We start from the raw sequence: 24,506 nt of genomic DNA, 5'->3' as shown, positions 1-24,506 counted from the left end.
GCGTCTGCTGCACGTCTCCTTGTGCCTGCGCGGCAAAGGTGAAGTGCTGCTTTTCCTTTCCTGGTACTATAAAAACGCTAAATCGCTTGGGCCCGCTGCCATGGAAATGAGTTCTTCAGATAACCACACATCTTGCGTTCGCACCTCTGGTGTTCTACTTATGCCTTTGAAAACCTAATGAATAAAACTGAAAGAACCGACACAATATGTAGGTGCTCGTAAAGCACGCATTAAAGAACTGTTAACAGCAAGGGTTTCAGTGGGTTAACTGAGGAGAAGGCGTGATCGCTAATTGTTGACTTTTTATTTGGTGTTAGAAACACTCTTACTGTGCATGACGTGCAACAAATGTAGCCACAGAAATTGCATCACGCTTTCATGTATGCTATTGCAGACACCAACGTTGCCTAGATAGAAAACCGAAATAGCCGTGGGTTTGCTTGCTGGTCTGAAGGATCTCTCTTCGAATCTCTATCATTTGTCAATTGAAGTAAAAGGTGCTGCAATCTGATACGTTCAGAATCAAACCCGCAGCTGTTGTTCGACTTTATTTCTTGACTAATTACAACTGAGTGTCGCATGAGCAGTTACGTAAACTTGTCTGATATATTTGAACACAAATGCCGTTCTTCAATTAAAACTAACAGTACATTGTCAGGGACATTCAGTTCTATACAAACAGGAGACAGACAAGAGAATATTTAGTATATAATAGACAGAAAGAGGTTCGAATCCTGCCGACTACGTTGTCCACCTCCTGTCGTTGTGTTTCGGCGCAAGCAAAGAAGCGCGCCTGTTTGGTGTTCCTGGTGGTTTTAAAATGCCAAATTGCTTGTACCCGCTCCCTTGCAAATAAATTATTCAGCGTCCGCGAATGGCATTTTGCAGCTGGAAGCAGATGTCGACGCTTTTTGCACAGAGCACCAAAAAAGCGTCTTTTTTGAAGGCCCGGGTACTGAGCATTGGTGGTTCAGTGGTAGAATTCTCGCTTGCCACGCGGGAGGCTCGGCTTTGATTCCCGGCCAATGCAGTGGCTTTTGCAGCGAGCTGCTCCATCACTTGCATCCCCTTGCAACTCGCAACTGAAAACCCACTGAAGCTAAGCAGGTGTGAGCCAGGTCAGAATCCGGATGAGGGTGAGCTACAGGGAAAAACAAACCTTCCAGCTGGAAGCGGTGTTAATGGTGCCGGCGGCGGGGCGCTCACCCTGAGGTCTGTGCGGGTCCCAATGCCCCAGCATAGTGACGGAGACGCTGTGTTGTAAAAGGGCGCTGTCTTTTGGATGAGATGTAAAACCGAGGTCACATTGCTCTGTGGTCATTAAAAATGACCACCAAAACCTTTGACAAAAGCTCTTGGTAATTGATGGTCTTCAATAATGCTTCTCCTTTAGGTACATTTTAAATCAGCTGAAAAATGCTGTGAAATGGGGGGGCACTTCAGGCCAGTGTAGGATTTGGGTTACAAGAACCATGAAACTGCATGAAAAAAGCCCGTACACTGAATTACACGGCTTTCTATTCAAAGGAGGGCAAAAGAAATTCCCTGAGTTCGATTTTTTGCAGCACAGAGAGGACCACTGTCGTGAGGCTGGTTAGCTCAGTTGGTTAGAGCGTGGTGCTAATAACGCCAAAGTTGCGGGTTCCAGCCCCTTACTGGCCAGGTCCTTTTCTCCTCTCTTACCAAAGCTCTTAGGTTCCTTTCCGTGGTGAGATGGGTTGTCATGCAACGCTGCCACATAGTGCCGACAGACAATTAAATGACAAAAATGAAGAGAGTTAAAGCAGCTGGAGAGGTTCTCTTACAACTTTTGAGCTGACACAGTTTTGGAAAATGTTTCCTTCACGCTGCACTGTACCATATAGGCAGCCAAGAGTCTCCAAAACAAAACAGAATTGACAGTCATATAATGTCCATTAACCCCGGTTTTAAACGCAGCATCATGTCTGCCATCATAAGAATATGAGTCCAATATTTTAGAATATAGTCAGAATGACTTCTAACCTTACCTGTGGTGTCTTTAATCCCTATTGTTCAATTCATGGTGTACGTACTGCATACATGTGTCTTGAGAATGAGGAATTGACCCTGAGACAGTCATTTGCCTGTTTCACAAATGATCGTATTTTACTAGAGATTCTGTTTGGGATTCAGATGTGCATTCGGACAGCAATCCCTTTCAAGAAATGATACGTTCTGGGTGAGGTCAAAGGTGCTGGAACACTGTATTTAGGATGTGTTTACAGTGATTGTGTGTCTCCTGCTTCAACGCAGTGATATATAGATGTGCTCCTGTAATTTATTGGTACAAGCCCAGGGCAGTAAGCAGTCTGAGGATTTATTTCCAGATGGCATAGAGCAGTGAAGCAGTGAAGTAGTGCAAAACACTGGATCATTATATTATTAGAATCTATTCTACTTAAATTATTACATTATACTCAATTTGAGTTCATTTTAAAAAGTAAAAGGTAATGAAAGGAATGCATTTTCATAAGAAAGATAATACCGATATGCATGTGATAATCTTCCTTATATCATGTAGTGCGTCATTTGGACCCTTTGTGGGCTTGAAATACAAAGAAAATCATGTTCTATGGTACAAGATAAATACAAAACGTAATCATTTATTTTAATTAGATTTGTTTATAAAGCATAAGCAATCATTTATTACATTAATATATGTGAAAATAACATTTTATCATCATACGTTTAGTATAGTTAGTCCCTAATGCTGAAAGAAATGATCATAGAACATGACTTCTAACCTTATCTGTGGCGTCTTTAATCCCTATTGCTCAATGCACGGTGAAAGCATTGCATACATGTGTCTGACAATGAGGAATTGACCCTGAGACAGTCATTTGCCTGTTTCACAAATGATCGTATTTTACTAGAGATTCTGTTTGGGATTCAGATGTGCATTCGGACAGCAATCCCTTTCAAGAAATGATACGTTCTGGGTGAGGTCAAAGGTGCTGGAACACTGTATTTAGTGCGGAGTGCGGACTGATGGCGCACGGAAGGTCCACATACTGTGGATCCCTCAGTGATCTTCCGCGTATTCAAACCGCCAGCGTGTGACTCCCCTGTCCCTGTGACCTCATTGCTCTGCTCTGTCCTCTGTGCAGCCGAGCCCGACTCACGGTAAAGTGAAAAAAAAGATGCCCTCAACGTGAGATTTACTCTGGAGCGAGGATAGATGTTACCTTTTTATCATTGAACAGGATGTATGTGATGTGGCGACTAGGTTCAATTTTGTATCCTCTTTAAAAGATTAAGGACTGGGGTGAGCGTGGTTTACCACCCTTTCAGCTAAGAACCCGACGTGCGAACCGTTTAAGCTGCATAGACTCGGTCGTTTAACTCTTCTCCATTAGCAGGGTTAAGGTTAAAGAAAAAAAACATTACTGACTTATTTTTTTTTTGCCAGCCGCTAGCGCTGATTAGCAAGGTTTGTATTTCATGTTTTGCAAGTTGCATCCATTTTAAGAAAAACAAGTCGTTCAAGACAGGAAATGAATACTTGCATTTAATTAAGTCTAGGCGTATGCGGTTGTCCATAATGACCAGTTCTGTTCGAGAACACAGCACAAAAAAAGGCACCGCTGGGATTCGGACCCAGGATTTCTTGTTTACTAGACAGGCGCTTTAACCAACTAAGCCACGGCGCCCCGGGAGTACTGTTTTTTTGCAGCCACTTGGACACACCACTCAGACACATCTGCATTCGGTGTGTGCTCCGCCTGCTCGCTGAGCAAGTTGCCACCTTTACATACAATAGCAACATCAACACCAAGAGAAAGGGTGACGAATGGCTTTTATCTGGAACTTTTCATGTCCAAGGAGCTCAATGTGCTTTCTGTGTACAACAGGGCCACTGAACTCCACACTGGCCACTGAACTACAGCAGTGGCTTGCTGGCTTGACATCTCCCAAGGAAAATGTTGAAATCGCACGTGGAACAGGAAAATGACCCTCGAGTACGAGGGAAAAAAAAGAAAAAGATCATCTGGAGCGCGCCAACCCATGTCCGGACAGCCCAGTTTCGTCAACGAGGTGGCCGAGTGGTTAAGGTGATGAACTGCTAATCCATTGTGCTCTGCACGTGTGGGTTTGAATCCCATCCTCGTCGCTCTCCATATCTAACACATGTGCCTGTTAAACGTTGGCCCTCCTGTCGTTTGCTCCGGTACTAGAGCCGTACATTTCCTAGCGGTGGCTAAACATGGTATTGTAGGCTAACGTCGGTATCGAGCAGTAACAGTATTTACGTGCCGCTGCTGCCAAGTGGCCCTGGGTTGAGACCACGTTTTTACTTACTTGCAGCACGAATGGAGAAAGTGATTTTTGACAGTCTCTCTAGAGACATCGCTAGGTGTTTAGGGATAGACTTTGTCAGTTCCCCCTAGGATGATGGCCTCTCAAATAGTTTGTGATTCCTCTAGACCTTTATACAGAAGAAGCCTGCTTCGTGGCTTAAATCCAAGCTAAGGAAACGAGTTAGAGGTCTGATGCAGAACTGTGAATTCAATGAACGGGAGCACTACAGTACATTGCACTGTATGTGTGAGGAAAGCTGCCCCCTTTAGTCCCTTGTCGACCGAACAGAGGACTGTAAAGGATACCGCCAAGAAACTTTAGGATGCTGGTTGGAATCCAGCTCCAAAGTAGCCCCTTTGGGTGTTATGTCATCAAAAAGTAAGAACAGCGAATCTCCCTTTGATCAAAAGCGCAACAGAACTGTTTTATTTGTAGGGCAGGGCGCATTCCTAAACGCGAATCTCCTGTTTTAGAAATGCTTTGGGCGGCGTGAAGTGAAAATAAGAAATGGGCTCCAGATGCACATGGAAGCAATCAAGTGTTTGATCTGAGCTGTTTCAAAGACTGCTCAAGAGCTTTCCTTTCACAGAGGCGCAACGATTAATGATGGGGGTGCACCCTTCAATGCGCCTTACGACTCTAGGGAGTGATTGAGACGATTCGTAGCTTGTGCTCATTTCCCTCTATTCCCCGTGTTGCAGTGGTAGGATGATGTAAATTACTGCTTCGACACGAAATGGCATTATAATCAAGTGCAGGAGCTGAGGGCTTTTGTTTTGTTTCGTTTTCCATGGCGTTCGTAAGCGCGCAAAACAAAGGCAATTCCTGCGTCTAACAGGAATGTAAATGCTTTTGAAAGTGCAGTATGGTGCAGCTTGTAAAATCCTTGTCCACATTTGTGGTTTGTTGATGTTTTTTCTGTCTGCCAAAGTTGCATTTTGACATCCGGACGGGGAGACTTTATCATTTGAACGTGAAGCCAGCCTTAAACCCTCTGAGGTGTTACTGTCTGCAGGCACGTATTTTGTCAAAGGTATTTATTTTTTTTTAACGGAGAGCGACTTTGAAAACGTATCCGCAGCCACCTCGCACTCCGTGTTAGATTATAGGAGGAATGCGGCGGCGAATGAACTAGGTTCAATTTTGATTCCTGCGGCGATTCCTGTGTCTACCACTAATGTAAGAGCTATTTAAAGTGTGGCGTGGTGCGGCTTTTCAAATGCTCAACAGGATGACTTCGCATGCACGCGTGCTTTCATGCAGTCGTTTGTGCAACCATGTCTGCTTACGTGCAAACGGGCGTGGTTTCATGTATGCAAAAAACTTTCCTGGGCTCTTCTGAAGCACATAAAATTATTTGGAGATATACATTTGTCTTGTTTTCCTCTTAGGCTCTAGAATTGATAACTTTTTTTTCATTTTTGGCCTTTTTCTTCGTTTTCCAGAAAGTGGTTGCAAGCCCAATATCATGCGAAGAAACTTCAGGATTCGGGGATCAGTCAATGGATTTTGTTCAAAGTTGGATTGTTGCTCTCTGTGGACCAAGAGATGTTGTTCTATAATGTTTTTTTTTTCAAATTTAAAAATATCATTTTTTCATGGAGCTTTGAAGGGGATGGATTCACCCTCCTTTAGCCAGGACAGAGCTCCAGGAGCCTGGGTAGGATTCTAGCTTTCTCCCCGTGCAGGCACCTGGCACAGAAGACATCATTTTTTTCCTTAAAATATTTTTTTTTTGTGTTCCTTGTTGTTCCAAACTTAATTTTAATCACTTTTAATTAGAGATTTTATTAAAAATAGTGCAAAAAATGACAAATTTCACAAAAAATAATGTAATATAAAATGGTTGTTTTTAACTTATTGTAGTGTTTTAGAAACTACTATGTCTTCAAAAATGGTTGTTTTTCACTCCTAGGAATGAAAGCTGTTGTTATATGATGTTTATTTTCAAATTTTGAAAAAATCAAAGGATTCTAGCTTTCTCCCCTTGCAGGCATCGGACACAGAGAACCTCATGGTTTTCCTAAAAATCATTCGTTATGTTCCCTGGTGTTCCAAACTTAGTTTTAATCAATTTTAATTTGTTATTATGTTAAAAACAGGGTAATAAGTTTCTAATTGGACTATAAATAATGTCATATTGTCTGCTATAAAACTGATGTTTTCAACTCCATTGTAGAGATTCTAGAATCAACTAATAGAGAATTTAAATAAAAAAGGCATAAGAAGACATTACCAACAACGACTACAAGATGGAGATATTGTCTAGACATTACCAACAACGACCACAAGATAGAGATATTGTCCAAAGAGGCAAGAAGGGCAAAGCTGTGATAAGGTAAAATCATATTTTGAAAGAGATTGCTGTCAGAATGCACATCCGTATCCCAAACAGAATATCTAGTAAAATATGATCATTTGTGAAACTGGCAAATGAGTGTCTGCTACAATATGATTGCTACATATCTGCATTTGTTGGTTTTTAAGGAGTAAGAGTGCAAGGGGTTTAAACCTGCGATCCAGTGTGTTGAAGTATTTCACAACACTACCCCTAGCACATCTGGAAATAAATCCTCATAATGATTATTGCCCTGGGGATGTACCAAAAAATCAGTGAGCATATATATATATATCACTGTGTTGAAGCTAGAGACACAGAATAACTGCAAACACATCCTAAATACAGTGTTCCTTCACCTTTGACCTCATCCAGAATGTATCGTTTTTTTAAAGGGATTGCTGTCAGAATGCACAACTGAATCCCAAACAGAATCTCTAGTCAAATATGATCATTTGTGAAACAGGCAAATGAGTCTCTCAGGTGCCCATTGCTCATTTTCAGACACATTTATGCAATACTTTCACCATGCGTTGAGCAATAGGGATTAAAGATACCAGAGGTAAGGTTTAAAAGTGATTCTGAGGTGCAACACATCAGCGATACAGCTAGGCATCTGAAATGCGGGGTTTGAGAGCCCTTCAGGGAACACCGTACCCTAAAGGTACCAGAAGTCCACTTGTATAAGCATTAAGTCACTGTCACCCCTGTTACAATGTGATTGCTACATATCTTCATTTCTTTGGTTTTTAAGGAGTAAGAGTGCAGGGGGTCTAAATCTGCGATCCAGTGTGTTGAAGTATTTCACAACACTACCTGTAGCCCGTCTGGAAATAAATCCTCATTCTGATTGTTGCCCTGGGCATGTACCAATAAATCACTGAGCATATATATATATAGCACTGTGTTGAAGCTAGAGACCTGTATGTAATAATATGATGCTAAAATGTTATTTTCAGATATATTAATGTAATAAATGATTGCTTATGCTTTATAAACAAATCTAATTAAAATAAAAGCTTAAGTTTTGCATTTATCTTGTACCATAGAACATGATTTTCTTTGTATTTCAAGCCCACAAAGTGTCCAAATGACGCACTACATGATATAAGGAAGATTATCACATGCATATCGGTATTATCTTTCTTACGAAAATGCATTCCTTTCATTACCTTTTACTTTTTAAAATGAACTCAAATTGTGTATAATGTAATAATTTAAGTAGAATAGATTCTAAAAATATAATGATCCAGTGTGTTGCACTTCTTCACTTCTTCACTGCTCTATGCCATCTGGAAATAAATCCTCAGACTGCTTACTGCCCTGGGCATGTACCAATAAATTACAGGAGCACATCTATATATCACTGCGTTGAAGCAGGGGACACACAATCACTGCAAACACATCCTAAATACAGTGTTCCAGCACCACTGACCTCATCCAGAACGTATCATTTCTTGAAAGGGATTGCTGTCCGAATGCACATCTGAATCCCAAACAGAATCTCTAGTAAAATACGATCATTTGTGAAACAGGTAAATGACTGTCTCAGGGGCCCATTCCTCATTCTAAAGACACATGTATGCAGTACGTACACCATGCATTGAGCAATAGGGATTAAAGACACCACAGGTAAGGTTAGAAGTCATTCTGACTATATTCTAAAATATTGGACTCATATTCTTATGATGGCAGACATGATGCTGCGTTTAAAACCGGGGTTAATGGACATTATATGACTGTCAATTCTGTTTTGTTTTGGAGACTCTTGGCTGCCTATGTGGTACAGTGCAGCGTGAAGGAAACATTTTCCAAAACTGTGTCAGCTCAAAAGTTGTAAGAAAACCTCTCCAGCTGCTTTAACTCTCTTCATTTTTGTCATTTAATTGTCTGTCAGCACTATGTGGCAGTGTTGCATGACAACCCATCTCACCACGGAAAGGAACCTAACAGCTTTGGTAAGAGAGGAGAAATGGACCTGGCCTGTACAGGGCTCGAACCCACAACCTTGGCATCACTAGCACCACGCTCGAACCCACTGAGCTAACCGGCCTCACGACAGTGGTCCTCTCTGTGCTGCAAAAAATCGAACTCAGGGAATTTCTTTTGTCCTCCTTTGAATAGAAAGCTGTGTAATTCAGTGTACGGGCTTTCTCATGCAGTTTCATGGTTCTTGTAACCCAAATCCTACACTGGCCTGAAGTGCCCCCCCATTTCACAGCATTTTTCAGCTGATTTAAAATGTACCTAAAGGAGGAGCATTATTGAAGACCATCAATTACCAAGAGCTTTTGTCAAAGGTTTTGGTGGTCATTTTTAATGACCACAGAGCGCTGTGACCTCGGTTTTACATCTCATCCAAAGGACAGCACCCTTTTACAACACAGCGTCTCCGTCACTATGCATTGGGACCCGCACAGACCTCAGGGTGAGCGCCCCCCCGCCGGCACTGTTACGTCCCAGTGTGTGTTCTGTGTGTTTTTCTGTTATGTCCACACTGCTGACCCTTGATTGTTCTCCCTTCCCCATTGGCCAACCATCACACCACTGTTTCAATATGATGTCATCATCAATCAGCCTTCAGCCAATCAGAACACATTTTATTCACTATATAACATGGAGGCTTTCAGAAAGAAAAGGCCTTTTGTTTGACTTCGGTCCCGTTCGGTTTTGGTTTTCGCTTCGCTTCGCTTCGCTTCTTGTTATTGCTTCGGCTTCGTTTGTTGGTTTGTTTTGCTTTGTGTTTGTGTATTTTCGTATAGCTTCGGCTTTGTTGTTTTGTTGGTTTTACGTTAGTTTCTTTGTACTTTTGTTTGTTTGTGTGTTCATCCTTGATTTGTCTTTACCTTGCCCAAGTGTTACATGTTCAACTTACAGATGCAGCCATTCAAAGTGCGCGGTACAGACACCGCAGTACAGATACCGCAGGTAAGATGACACGCGATACCACGGTGCGTGATTGGTTGACCGACAGGGGCACTCGTGGTCCGTTGGTCTGTCGTAGAAAGACTTACTGTACTGTAAACGTCTTTACTGTGCCCGTTGTAGATATTGAATTTTACCACTGAAGGGAAATCTTAGTAGCTGAGCATAAAAAGAATAGGAGCATACTGTAATGCGTGTGAAGGCCATAAACGATATTAATTTTGGAACGTAAACATACAGTATATGGCTGGTCTTGGTACTTTAAAGAAAAAAATACGCACCAGTATTCCATTTCTCCCTAAACATTGTAAGCTTCGAAGTCTTTAACTAACGTGATACCGGAGTCAACCAGCATACTTTTAGAATTTGATTAAAAGGGAATATAATATGGAATCGCGTATCTAAAGAATTTAATAACGGTATGATTATATCCGTGTACTGCGGCAGGACTGTGTAAGGCTGTTTCGCCTGCCTGATCATGCGAGCTGTCTTGTAGCCTACTGGTCTAGGTGCGTGACTACCAGCTGGCAGGTTGTGTGTTTGAATCCAGCTGGTGCTGGACTTTTCATTTTTATTTATTTATTTTTTAATCGCGTAACATAAACATATTACCGTATGCAAACTGTACTGTATACAGTATGTATATGTATATTTAATGTCTTAACTGTGCCCGTTTAATTGAATTTAAAAAAAATATTTAACACGAACATGAAGCTGTTTACATGTTCCGCCTGAGAACAGTCACCCGTTGCTACCCAACGCAGAATGGTGATTGGCTGACACCATCTGACACCCCTCTGATTGGAGAAAAAAGACGTGCTGGTGTGCTATACCAGGAAGAGGATTTCTTTCAATTCTAAACGTGTATTTTAAAAGTTTAAGAAGTAAAAACCTTACAGCGTACACAGATTTCTAAACTGATCAGGATCGTTATCTTTGTCTCATGCATAATAATGTTCACCGCTCTGTCCAGCAAATTAATAATAAACTTTATTTTATATAGCTTTTTAAACGAATAAGTAATTAGATTGCTCATAAACCTAATCACTTGCTTTTTCTTTTTATTTATGCTCAGATTTCAACTATAGATCGTATTATTAATAACCTGCTCAGGCAGGCGCCCTTGCCACATCTGGTCGGCCCAAAGTATAGGTGGCTCAAACCCGGGACTTCCGCATCTCTCTGCAGAGACCTAGCCCCGTGAGCTAGAGAGAGATCTCTCCACAGCCCAGTAGCTGTGGTCCTGCTATCACAGGGAAGGGCGGTGACGTCACCCGCTCTGGTACGCCGGCTCTTACACAGTGCCTGTCGGCCGTAAGCGTTACATTACTGCGCCCCATAAGAAATCGTTTGTCCCCGTTCAAAAGAGATTGTGCGATGTCCTGCAGCGTTCGCAAAGCAAACCTTTGACAGTTTGAAAAGAGAAATTTATTCTGCTTCCTGTGCGTGCAGTAGTTACAAAGTTGAACGTCTTTACACGATCTGCTGCACTTTTCAGTGGGCGGGCTTTGTCAAACGGCTTGGAAAAACGCACTGTTTCGGCTCGGGAAACATCCCAGTGGGCATTGATTCGTCGAATATACGTATATTTACGGCGAAAATACGGCTATACGTATATATACGTCGCCTCGACGTATAATCAACGTCGAATTGCAACTGTAAAATCGACGACATGAATAAACGCATATATAACGTCGAAAACACATCTAACACAGTGCCTGAGGCTTTTTACTGTATGTATCGTGTGTGCCGCAACTAGGAGTATACGGCACTCTGCACAGTGTACGAAGTAAATTATTTTCGCAGTAATTAATTTATTATATTTACTATATTTATTATACACGTGTAAATTAATTACTGCGAAAATAATTTACTTCGTACACTGTGCAGTATCAGCGGTATTGCAACAACAATATTGTATTTCGTTGCACTTTGAAAACCAAGTAATAACTTAACTATACAGTACGTGCAAACGTTTCGTATGTTGCTGTCGTGAATGCCTGCGTACCCATAAGTATCTTATTTGCCTTGAGTCTGTCTACAGTATATCTGTCCCACTACCCCCCTCCCTCCCTCAATTCAATTCAAGGTGTTTTATTTGCATGACAGATGGGTACAAGCAGTTTTGGGTATGTATATTGTAACGCTTACTGCTGACAGGCACTGTGTAAGACCCGGCGTACCAGAGCAGCGCACCGAGGAAGCGTTTGCATTTATAACTTAGTTTTTAAAATTAGTCAAGCAATATGAACTCCCGGAGTGCTGGCTGTGACGAATTAAACCGGTCTCACAGGTATTCAAAGTAGGAAGTACAGTGTTAAGTGGTAGCTGGGCTACTCCCTCAATAGAATCGCTTTAAGGAAAAGCATTTTCAGAGAGCAATCACGCTGTGTTTATGTAGAAAAAGCGATTAGGTTTATGATCAATCTAATTACCTATTCGCTTAAAACGCTATATAAAATAAAGTTTATTTAGAGATGAATGATCAGTGTCGCAGTTTAAATAATGGGAGTCAGGAAACTAATACACAGCGCCACCGGATTTAATAACGCAATAAAAACGCTATAAAATAATGTGACTAGGCACAGAAAAAGTTTACAGCACAGTACAATAATAAATGCTGACCATGACTTTAGAAGCATAAATTACCTTACACTCAATTTAAACACAAGCTGTCTTTCTGTATGAACCTCTAAGCTGGTTCATACAGAAAATGTAGAAATGCATTAGCCTGATTATGATTAAAAAACACATAATTAAACACGCGTTTGCGATTTAAATCACAACACGATTTAAATCAATATAAATGTTTATATTGTAACGCATACTGTCCAGCCTCCATTTCTCTATAAAAATTTACTCTGTTGCACACACACACACTAGAAGCAGGAACCGCTGTCAGAAGGGAAGATATGTTCAAAATATCGCAAATATCGATCATGTTGCGATATTTTGAAATATAAAAGTCAATTGATTGTCCATAATATCGCTTACCTATTTTTTCGAAGAAATGTTTGTTAAAAGAAAAGTCCAGCACCAGCTGGATTTGAACACACAACCTGACAGTTGGTAGTCATGCACCTAGACCAGTCGGCTACAAGACAGCTCACATGAACAGGCAGGCGAAACAGCCCTACACAGCCCTACACAGCCCTGTCGCAGTACACGGATATAATCATACCGTTATTAAATTCTTTAGATACGCGATTCCGTATTATATTCCCTTTTAATCAAATTCTAAAAGTATGCTTGTTGACTCCGGTATCACGTTAGTTAAAGACTTCGAAGCTTACAATGTTTAGGGAGAAATGGAATACTGGTGTGTATTTTTTTCTTTAAAGTACCAAGACCAGCTATATACTGTATGTTTATGTTCCAAAATTAATATCGTTTATGGCCTTCACACGCGTTACAGTATGCTCCTATTCTTTTTATGCTCAGCTACTAAGATTTCCCTTCAGTGGTAAAATTCAATATCTACAACGGGCACAGTAAAGACGTTTACAGTAAGTCTTTCTACGACAGACCAACGGACCACGAGTGCCCCTGTCGGTCAACCAATCACGCACCGCGGTACCCCGTGTCATCTTACCTGCGGTACGTGTCTGTACCGCTCACTTTGAATGGCTGCATCTGTAGCTGATCACTGTCAGTCAGGGAGCTCAGAGCTGAAAAGCCTGTTTGAGAGACAATTCGCTGTCGATCAGTTCAATATGTTCCGTACCAGCTCGGCACACCTGAGATCATCTTGGTAGCTGTGTAGCTCAGATGAGTGAGAGCGTGTGTGTGTGTATCACCGTGATTGGATGCCGGTCCTTCTCAGGTCACAGTAAACCTTCTGCTGCCTAACTTCCCTAATTTTGGGGATCCCTTTGAAAAAGCAAAGGAAAACTAAACTGGCTCTTCATCAGCGTGATCGACCCCACCCAGTGTGCCCCAGTGGCCTAATGGCTAAGACACTGGCCTCCTAAGCCAGGGATTGTGGGTTCGAGTCCCATCTGGGGTGCTCCTGTCCCATTTTGAGTGTACAAATGTCCTTGTGATTTGCAAAGCTACAACCCCACCTTACTCAGTGAGCGTCTCTGCTTTTCTCTCACATACAGTTGGGAGAAATAATTTTGTAAACAGCCCTTCGGAATGATGTGGATTTCTGCATGAATGGCTCCTAACATGTGATCTTATCTTTATCTAAGTCATAATAATTAATAAAGAGAGTCTGATTTAACAAACAACACACGCCCAACATTTGACATTGCTGTTTCTTTATTGACCAAATGGTTTAAACAATCAAGGTCATTGATGGAAAAAGTACGTGAACCCTTATATTAAGGAGCTAGTGGAACCTCCTTTATGACAAAAACCTCAACCCCCACTTTCTGTAGCGGCTGGTCAGACCTGAGCAGCGGTTAGGAGGTATTTTGGCCTATTCCTCTATGCAAAACTGTTTCAGTTCATGTATATTTTTGGGATGTCTTGCGCTGAACGGCCTGCTTCAGATCATGCCACAGCACTTCAATGGGATTGGGGTCAGGACTCTTACTTGGCCATCCCAAAATACGGAATTTCTTCTGTTTCAGCCACTCTGTTGTTGATGTACTCCTTTGTTTTTGTCATGCTGCATGACCCAGCGTCTTTCGAGTTTTAGATCACAGGCAGACACCCTGACATTCTGCTGTAGAATTTCCTGATACATCTTGGAATTCATCGGTCCCTCGATGATTGCAAGCTGTACAGCCTCCGCCATGCTTCCCAGGTGGGATGAGGTTTTGGAGTTGGTGTGCAGTGTTTTGTTATCTCCAAACATAACGCTGTGCACATTTACCAACAAGTTCAACTTTTGTCACGTCTGTCCACAGAACATTGTTCCAGGAGTTGCTGTGGAACATCCATGTGGTCTTTAACAAACTTGAAAGGGGCAGTGGTGGTTTTTTTGGGGGGGAGAGCAGTGGTTTCCTCCATGGTGACCTCGCATGATCACCACTCCTGTTCAGATTTCTTCTTATGGTGGACTCATGAACACAGACGTAAGACAAAGTCAACCACCTGTTCGCTAGATCCCATCCCCACTCAGCTAGTCAAAGATTCCCTCGAAGGACTGGCAGGACCTATAATTAGTATGATGAATGCATCGCTTGCATCAGGCGTTGTACCTGATCAATTTAAGGTAGCGGTTGTTAGACCGCTCCTTAAGAAGTCAAATTTGGATCCACAAGTTCTTAACAACTACAGGCCTTTCTCAAAGGTCCCATTTCAATCTAAAAGTCTTGAGAGAATAGTTGTTGCCCAACGTCAATCGTATCTGGATTCAAATAATATACTTGAGAAATTTCAGTCTGCTTTCTGAAACTGCATTAACAAGAGTCGTAAATGATATTCTCTTAGCTACTGATGCGGGGAATGCAACAGTGCTTGTGCTTCTAGATCTTAGAGCTGCCTTTGACACGGTTGACCTCTCTGTTTTGTTACACAGGCTTGAGTTTGAGGTTGGCTTATTTGGAACCGTCCTTAAGTGGTTTACTTCACATTTAACTCATCGTTTTCATTATGTTCAAATATCTAATAATTGTACTGCTTCATCAACGTCACCAGTTCAATTTGGGGTACCAGAGGGATCAGTGCCGGGACCAATATTGCTCTCTCTCTCTACATGCTGCTGCTAGGTAGGATAATCCGAAAAAATAATATGAACTTTCATTCATATGCTGATGACACTCAAATAAACATTTTGTTTACACCAAACGACAACTCTTCTATTATCACTTTAGTTAAATGCATTAATGAAGGAAATACTTGGATGTGTGAAAACGTTTTGTTACTCAACTCTGAGAAAACTGAGGATCTGTTGATCGGAGGCAACAATACTGATAGGACTACTATAACTTCAGCACTTAACTCAGAGGATTTAAACATTTGCCTCAAAGAGACAGCACGTTACCTAGGCGGCATATTAGACACAAGGCTCTTAACAACTTGCATTGTTAAGTGCCTTGGGAAGCCCTTGTTGTGAAAGGCGCTATATAGAAATACATTGATTTGAACTGAATTGACAATGTAAAATGTTGTGTGTGTTGTTTGTTAAACAAGACTGTCTTTATTTATAAAAAAATAAAAGGAATTTGCTAGGAATGCAAACGTTAGGTTGCGCTTCTTCATGCTGCATCGTCGGCATGAGTGGAGCTTTTTAAACGTCTGTACTTACTGCGCCCCATAAGAAATCGTTTGTCCCCGTTCAAAAGCGATTGTGCGATGTCCTGCAGTGTTCGCAAAGCAAACCTTTGACAGTTTGAAAAGAGGAATTTATTCTGCTTCCTGTGCGTGCGTGCAGTAGTTACAAAGTTGAACGTCTTTACACGATCTGCTGCAGTTTTCAGTGGGCGGGCTTTGTCAGATGGCTTGGAAAAATGCACTGTGTTTCGGCTCGGGAAACATCATGAGAAGTGTCCTGCATGTTTTCTGTGTATAGCTGTCTTTTAACGCATACAGAATTCATTCGAAATCATTGGATTCTCCAATTAACAAGGGTCCCTTAAAGGATGAGTCAAAGTAACGTCTAATCGGATTAGTTTCCTTAGAGCTGGTTCAGAGTTTGCTCAAGAGTTTACCTTTCACAGATGCGCAAAGAAGTATGTTGGGGGCGCACGCTTCAAGGTGCCTTACAGCTGTAGGGAGTGATTCGAGACGATTCGTGGCATGTGCTCGTTCCCATATACCATACGCCCCGGGGTGCAGTGCTAGGATGACGTACAATACCGCTTGGGCACGTAACGGCGTTATATGCAAGTGCGGGACGTGAGGGTTTTCGTTTGTTCGTTTTGTTTTGCTCTGCTTTGCTTTGTTTCGTGGTCAAGAGGCGTAAGGTAAGTCGTAATCCAGGGAGAACACTGGTGGCAAACAGTCCGAGGTGAGAGGCGAGGTCTAAAGTCGAAAAGGCAGAAGGGGAGTCCAATATCCAGAATAAACGAGGTAATGGAAAAAACGCCAGGTAGAGCTCTCAAGGAGTAGACTCAATACCAGCGGGAAGCAGGTAAAGATGGTAAAAATAGCACTGTGTACCGCACGGTGGAGTGTGTGCAGGTGGGTTAACTCGTGCGGCGGCGTTTGTTAATAATCACCCACTGCTGGTGCTGATTAGATCGCTTAAGAGTTGGTCTTAACTGCCTGGCGGTCATGACAAGCTCCTCTTTAAGCTGTGGTTTAGTTTTGCATTCATGTGTTTCTAGAGCAGTTATTTATGGGGGTGGGTGGGTCTTTCACAGAGGCTCAGGACAAATCCCCTGCATGAAAGTCTACTGTGTGCGTTCAAACAGGTCAAGAGCCAGGCAGGAGGACAATGGACAGAAGAAGCAACGAACTAAAAATAAAAGAACGAATATGAAAAAGCCACCATCTTTTTCTTTTTGACATTTTCCGACTTTCATGCAAGCCAGGACAAAGTTGCTCGTAGCTACTTGTGGATTCAAATACTCTATCGAGTGCTTTGATGAGTTTTTGCAATTTGATTGTCGTCCTGTCAGCCTGTTTCTGTTTTTTTTTTCAATCTAGTGATGGAAAGTAAGAGGGAAATGATGGAGTAATCAATAACCGCTCCGGAAAAATGGCAGAAAGAAATGGCCCGTCACTAAGGACATTTGTGAAGCAGAGGAGTGACATCACCACAAAGGCGACTTATTCTGCTGATCGTTTTGGTGCATAATGATTGAGGCGTGTTAAGAGAAAGGTAGCTGCGTCAGCATGCTTAGGCTGCAAAGGATAAAGCAAAGGTTTACTCCATGCTGAAAAGAGAAGAAATTCAAAATCAATCGGAATTTCAGCACGACACAACACTTTTTTCTGTTTTAAGGAGATGATATTTTAAACCTGATAAAAATAGTAGGAAACACAAGTTTCTTGCTGTGAAAATTTAGATGGGGAAGTGTACTACTAGTAGCAGTGTAGAGCTCTCTGTGGTGGAGTGCAAGCGCATGTTCTATGGGCCAGTGGCGTAATGCATAACGCGCCTGACTTTGGATCAGAAGATTGTAGGTCTGAGTCCTGCCTGGCTCGTGAGGCTTTTAAACCTCTCAGGTTCCTCGGTAACAGGTTGCCGTCATGTATATGAACTATAGAAAAGCATTTGCCACAACCCGTAAATTAGCACGCAAGTGCGGGCTAGTTAACACAGAACTGTATGGAGATCATCTCCAGCTCCGAGCTCAATTGCAATGAAAAAACACGCAGAACAGAACTGGAGAGCAGCTGAATTTGTGCTCAGTAGGGTGGGGAGGACTCAGCATTGCTATTGTTCTAATTGGCATGAACTGCAGGGGATCTGAATCAGAACATGTCAGTTAGTTCGATCATTGCGTCAATATGTAGGCCACGTTAATACAGAATTATTACTTTGTCTGTCTCGTCTTTGTATATAGCTGAATGTCCCTGACAATTTCATGTTAGTTTTTAAGAACGACATTGGTGCTAATATATACATATATAGCATATAAGGAACACGTAAAAGTTTAGTCCATGCTGAAAAGATAAGAAAACCGCCACAACGTTTCATCTTGGAATAAATCTTTACTTGTTGTTTTGCAGCCTACCCATTCTGACCTAACTCCTCCCTTGAAATTCCCTAACAGATAAGGGTACGTAACGGCTCATGCGATGCTCAGTTGCAATTTGTCCCAAAACAAACAAGAACAGCAGCTGAGTGTTTGAGTTTGAACATGCACTGTATTAAAGCAGCTTTTATTTCCATTGATAAATGCTAGATATTCCTACAGAGATTCTCCAGGTGAGTAAGCGATTCCTGTTTCTGTTTCTATTTCTGTTTCATATATATATACAGTATATATATATATGTTACATGTGTCTCTGCAATAGTATAAATGTGTTATACACTATCAGGGGCTGCTTTTTTGTGCACCTCATCTACAACAAGGGTTTTTTTCATTTATGTTTGTGGACCTTCACCATTTGAGGAAGTGAGTTAGATAAGAAAGTTACAGGTATGGTGAGCAATGACTGACAAAGGCACGTACTGCGTATTCCTTACAGAAAAGTAAGCAATTTGTTCTAAAAAACACCGGCTAAAGTCCAACATCGTTAGCAATCTTATTACTTAAATAGAATTAACATCAATAAACTGTAAGGTGCTGGTACATGCGAGTAGATTTGATCTTCTATTAAACAAAAATGCAATTACAGCTCTAAAAAGGTCAACCTAGACTTCTGTAACAGATCTGTTCAGGTCATCGCTGTTCCTCTGACCTTGTGAGTCTTTGGAATTTTAAACGTGTATTTTGCTTGCCTTTTATGTGGTCTGTGTACAAGTCACTGTGGCGTATGCGGTCCTACACAGCCTTGCTATAGACGTGACGAGCCTCCGCTATGTTGCAATGGAGAACAGGTTCAGTATGGAGCTGCCGAGAAAATTCAGCTGGAAAGCTCGTTGCAGAAAAGCATCGTTATCTGCGTCCAGCTGCAAAGCGTCACTCGTGGGTGCTGAAGAATCGATTTCCAAGGCAGTGGGTCTAGGCGATTTAGAGTGTTAAAGGTCCCAGCGAAAACAAAACAGCGCTGGTCCTTTTTCATGCACGCACGAGAGCAAATGCAAAGGACACCGTAGTCGGCAGGATTTGAGCCTGCGCAGGGAGACCCAAACATATTTCAAGTTTGTTGCCTTAACCACTCGGCCACGATTACAGCGAATACGCCAGCTGTTGGCTTCTTGCTACAATCGAACAGGGAGTGCGAGGCGGCGGCGGCGGCAACTTTTTTCAAGTTCGCTCTCCGTTTAAGAAACCTTTTACGCCATACGTGTAAGCAGACACACACCTCAGAGTACTTAAGGGTGGCTTCAAGTTGGAATGATAAAGTCTCCCCGTTCGGACATGAAAATAGAACTTTCTTAGACAGAAAGAAATCAACAACGGAGAGATGTGGACGACGATTTCAGTCACTGCACTTTGAATAGCATTTTTACTCGAGTTACAGGAGATGCACGAATGGCCCTTAACCTACGCTCTTACGAATGCCTTGGAACATTCAAAGAGAACAGCCCTCAAGTCCTGCGGTTTATTATAATGCTGTTGCGTGTCGATGCAGTATTTGACTCCGTCCTACCGTTGAGACACGGGGCGTACTGTAAATGAACTGCACCTGACAGCTTTAGAAAAACACCTGGGCTCAGTACGGTGCTGAGAGCTCAGCGTTGCTGTTGTTCTAATTAGCACGCGCTGTATCGGCTATGACCCGAACTTTTCAATTATTCCGATCAGTAAGTCAACACGTAGTCCACATGAAAGGTAGAAATATTCTCTTGTCTGTCTCTTCCCAGTGGGCAAAAGACGTATAATATACGTCTATTAAACGTATACCTTAGACGTCTAAATGTGGTCTACAATTCGTCTAGAATGAAATTCTAATATACGTCTAAAGTTATACGTCAATTATACGTCTATGTTTAGACGTTCATTATACATAAATGGTTGGAGTTCTATTATACGGATAAATTTAGAGGACTATAATACATATATGGTTGGAGTTCCGGATAACTTTAGAGGTCTATTATACGGATAACTTTAGAGGACTATTATACGTATATGGTTAGAGGTCTATTATACGGATAACTTTAGACGTCTATTATACGTATATGGTTAGAGGTCTATTATACGGATAACTTTAGACGTCTATTATACGTATATGGTTAGAGGTCTATTATACGGATAACATTAGAGGTCTATTATACATCAAAGATAGATTTTATAGGTGTAGAAACAAGTAAACCAAGCCAATGATTAGGTTTAGAAATTTATTCTGAAAATACACATTCACACCTGAAACATACGTATTTCAAATTATACATTGTATACAATCAATCAACAATCAACATATGGGCAATAATCATAAAAAACACAACTAGTCTTAAACTTCAGCTACAAATTCTGGTAACATGGCAATATACAGTATAGTAATGACAAACACAAAACTAATTACATTAACACACTAACTCAAAACCACATTTTGATTCAAATATACATTTTAAAATGTACAACTTCTATATTTCCAAGAAAAAAAAATATTACAATGGAAGTTAAGACGATTTTTGTCCACTATTTGCAAACCCTGTCTAATTGTCCTAACAGTTAGAACCAAAAACCTATTATTTTCAGAGTCCAGATCTCCTGGCCCCCTGCCTTGCATATGCATTCTTCAAGTAACACATTGCGTGCTCCTTTATTTCTTTTTCTGTTGATGTAGGGTGGGACTTCAGCACCACAGCTAGGAGAAAATTATATAATATTACTTCCCAAATAAATGATGATTAATATCTTCTTTAGTATAATCTAAAAAATGAACGGTTTACTAAGCTCAAAGCTGAAATAAATGTATAAAATTTGGCTTGCATCATAGCAGTTGAGCAATAAAGTCTGTCCTAATTACCCAAAGTTTGAAAGTACAACATAGAATAAGAATAAGAGAAACGGCAAAACGATTTTGTGTCATCTTCCCCATTCACACTATTTTATGTGCCATTTTTTTGCTTATTCACGTACTATTTTAATCAAAATAATATTAAGAAAGATCTGTATGTATTCAGATAGTATTATTATTGTTCATACTTACTCGTCAAAAGAGGATTGCTGAGATATTTGCAGATATACTTCTACGTTTGAAAAACGTGTCCAAAATGGTGACCAACGAATACTAGCAATGCATTGTGGTATATAACCGGAAAATATGCTGGGTTCGATATTTTCTCAACGTATGCGTTTATTAATGTTGTCGATATTATGGTTGAAATTTAACATTGATAATACATCGCGGCTATGTGCCCCCTGCTATGAGCTGATGTGCAATTTTAACGCATGCAGTTAGTAAGGATCGGTCACTGTTGTATGGTATTATATATAATGACATTATGGAATAGGATGGGGACAGGCCTGGCATCATGGGGGGAGGGGGGAATGTCGCCCCTTCAGTTTTGGGCAAAAAGATTTACCTAACTTAATTTGCGCCCTAAAAAAATAGTTGTACTTTGTCAATGGTCAGACAACACTAAATGACACGAACAGTCACTCAGTCTGTTTGATGGGCAGGAGGGCTATCCGTCCAGGAACTGCACATATCAGTGTCGTTATTGAGTGTCAACATTACGATCCTGTTTGCTCAGGTGGACCGATTCCTTGCAGTAGTTTATCATTATACTTAAAATCGTTATATAACTAGGACTAGTTATAGCAGTCTGTGCTTTCTGTTGGTTTTACAACATTTTTTTCTTAACGATTCAGAACGTCCATGTAGCTGCAAAAATGAACGCTTATGGTACTTTTCGCTCCAGGCAATACAAACCGTGAGAGTGACGAAAAATGTGAAACTGAACTTCATCGCAAATACCAGATTGCTAGTCGTTATCTTCTATCATGAAGCACTAATCAATGGCATAGCTGCGAGATTTCATTTGGGTAGCTGCACCGTACAGCTCCGTTTCAACCGAAATATCACTCCCCCCTCAGAATTTCAGACGCCCCCCTACAGATTTTTCCCCGGGCACCGCGCACTGATGGGGGACGGGGTGTCCAGGAAATGGTATCAACTTTTGTCAAGAAAATAAAAATAGAAACTCTATAGGCACTCAAACATTTTACTGTTTTTTTTCAGGCAGGTGGCAAGACCCCCTCAGCAAAACCCTTGTATGCCAAGCTGTGGGCATTGATTCGTCGAATATACGTATATTTACGGCGAAATTACGTCTATACGTATATATACATCGCCTCGACGTATAATCAACGTCGAATTGCAACCGTAAAATCGACGACATGAATAAACGCATATATTCAGAGACTGTGTTTGGAGTCTCTGACACTGCCCTCAAATGGTTTAAGTCTTACCTCACTGATCGCTGTCACTTTGTCTCTCTCAATGGGTACAGGTCTGAAATTGGTCTTGTCAAGTCTGGTGTCCCTCAGGGCTCAATACTGGGCCCCTTGCTCTTCAGCATTTACATGTTCCCACTTGGTCAGCTTTTAAGATCACATGGCCTCAGCTTTCATTTTTACGCTGACGATACTCAAATATACATCCATACCAAACCCGACACTGATGTGGCTGTCTCTATTCTATCTAATTGCATCTCTGACATAAAAATTTGGATGACTCAAAACTTCCTTCATCTTAACTGTGACAAGACTGAAGTCATGCTTATTGGTACCCCCCATCAACTTCGTAAAGCCAGTCCTGTAACCCTGTCTGTAGATGGCTCTGTACTTGAGCTCCAATCAAAATTGAAAAACCTTGGGGTTATATTCGATTCTGGCTTAACATTCGACCCACATGTACAGCATACTGTCAAAACATCTTTTTTTCACCTTAGAAATATTGCAAGACTACGCCCTATGCTATCATTAACTGTGGCTGAAAAGCTGATCAACATATTTGTATTCTCTCGAATTGACTACTGCAATGCTCTGCTCCCTGGGGTATCTAAATCTACTCTGAACAAGCTGCAGTATGTCCAAAATTCAGCAGCCAGAATCCTGACCAGATCTAGTGCAAGTGTTCACATTACTCCTATCCTGGAGTCCTTGCACTGGCTTCCGATCAAATTCCGCGTAGACTTTAAAATCCTCATGCTCACCTACAAGGCTTTACATGGCTTGGCACCTCAATACCTGTCTGAACTTTTATCGCCCTACTCCCCACCTCGCAACCTCCGCTCTTCAAATTCTGCCCTCCTTACTGTCCCCCAAGCCCGTCTACATTGTATGGGCGACAGGGCCTTCTCCTGCTATGCCCCCAAGCTCTGGAACTCCTTGCCCAAGGATATTAGAGAGTCACCTTCTCTAAACTCCTTCAAATCCAGACTCAAAACCCTCCTTTTCAGAAAAGCCTTTACTTAACTGGTTCCATTCTTCACCCCTCTGCTCTTCTTAATACCATCTTCCACGGTCTCCTCTATTGTTATTGTTGTATTGTTGTAATTATAATTGTGTCCTGTCTTGTGAAATTTTCTTATTTATTGTTGTAGTCTTTTTATTTATTGTTATTGTCATCCTGTAAAGCGCTTTGAGAAGCCACCTTTAAAGGCACTATATAAAATAAAGTTTATTATTATTATTATTATATAACGTCGAAACCACATCTAACACAGTGCCTGAGGCTTTTTACTGTATGTATCGTGTGTGCCGCAACTAGGAGTATACGGCACTCTGCACGGTGCACAAAGTAAATTATTTTGGCAGTAATTAATTTATTATATTTACTATATGTATTATACACGTGTAAATTAATTACTGCCAAAATAATTTACTTCGTAATTTACAATAAAAAGCCTCAGGCACTGTGTTAGATGTGTTTTCGACGTTATATATGCGTTTATTCATGTCGTCGATTTTACGGTTGCAATTCGACGTTGATTATACGTCTAGGCGACGTATATATACGTATAGACGTAATTTCGCCGTAAATATACGTATATTCGATGAATCAATGCCCACTGGGTTGTTTTTATAGAACTGAATGTCCCTGACAATGTACTGTTAGTTTTAATTGAAGAACGGCATCTGTGTTCAAATATACCAGACAAGTTTACGTAACTGCTCATGCAACACTCAGTTGTAATTAGTCAAGAAATAAAGTCGAACAACAGCTGCGAGTTTGATTCTGAACGTATGAGATTGCAGCGCCTTTTACTTCCATTGACAAATGACAGAGATTCGAAGAGAGATCCTTCAGACCAGCAAGCAAACCCACGGCTATTTCGGTTTTCTATCTAGGCAACGTTGGTGTCTGCAATAGCATACATGAAAGCGTGATGCAATTTCTGTGGCTACATTTGTTGCACGTCATGCGCAGTAAGAGTGTTTCTAACACCAAATACAAAGTCAACAATTAGCGATCACGCCTTCTCCTCAGTTAACCCACTGAAACCCTTGCTGTTAACAGT

General features: G+C 41.3%; 1 non-coding gene across 1 annotated transcript; it reads left to right on the top strand.

Moving 5' to 3' along the window:
* Nucleotides 1–13,516: 13,516 nt before the first annotated feature.
* Nucleotides 13,517–13,589, top strand: trnar-ccu (transfer RNA arginine (anticodon CCU)). Its single transcript has one exon. It is a non-coding gene; the product is annotated as a tRNA-Arg (tRNA).
* The last annotated feature ends 10,917 nt before the right edge of the window (nt 13,590–24,506 follow it).

This window comes from Lepisosteus platostomus, unplaced genomic scaffold (genome assembly GCF_059453375.1).
Source record: "Lepisosteus platostomus isolate fLepPlt1 unplaced genomic scaffold, fLepPlt1.hap1 Scaffold_32_H1, whole genome shotgun sequence".
Lineage (NCBI taxonomy): Eukaryota > Metazoa > Chordata > Actinopteri > Semionotiformes > Lepisosteidae > Lepisosteus > Lepisosteus platostomus.
Note: the sequence above shows the minus strand (reverse complement) of the source record. Positions and strands in the feature narration are given on the sequence as shown.